The sequence below is a fragment of the Misgurnus anguillicaudatus genome, chromosome 3 (genome assembly GCF_027580225.2).
Source record: "Misgurnus anguillicaudatus chromosome 3, ASM2758022v2, whole genome shotgun sequence".
NCBI lineage: Eukaryota > Metazoa > Chordata > Actinopteri > Cypriniformes > Cobitidae > Misgurnus > Misgurnus anguillicaudatus.
In genome coordinates, this window is record NC_073339.2 from 39,207,080 (window position 1) to 39,207,813 (window position 734).

The following is a 734-nucleotide window of genomic DNA, read 5'->3' on the forward strand; positions in this document are numbered from 1 at the left end:
AATATTACTCTTATATAACACACATTAGTTAACTTAGTAAAAATTTGAGTCACTTAATATTTTTAAAGTAAACTCAAAATTTAGCACCGCGCTCAAATAACCAAAAACCTATTTAAAACTTGACTCTTCTGTAGTTACATTGGGTAGTAAGACCGACAAAAAATTAAAAGTTGTGATTTTCTAGGCTGATATGGTTAGGTACTATACTCTCATTCTGGCGTAATAATCAAGGACTTTGCTGCCGTAACATGGCTGCAGTAGGTGCAATGATATAACGCAGCAGCCGAAAATAGTTCCCTGCTATTGAAAGTAACCAAGGGGACTATTTTCAGGTGCTGCGTAATATTATTTTTGAGTGCGATGCTAATGGTCTAATCAGACTCAATGGATCATGCTAAGATATGCTAAAAGTGGTACCGCCAGACCCGGAGATCAGCTAAATGGATTCCAAAACGGTAAGAATCAAATGTTTAAGTCTAGGGGAGCTGGAAAATGAGCCTATTTTCAAAAAAAGTGGAATGTCCCATTAAGTTGAAACAACAAATCTTTTTTTTACAGAAAGGTTATGTTTTTTGAGTTTTAATCTTCAAATGCATTATTTCCGATTGATCTTTTCATAAGATCCAGATTTATTGCTTTCTATAAAAAAAATAAAAAATCAGAGGTCTCATATATTCCCAAGGTAATTAAATCATGTTTTAGCATATCTAAAAAAAATTTAGATATGCAATATG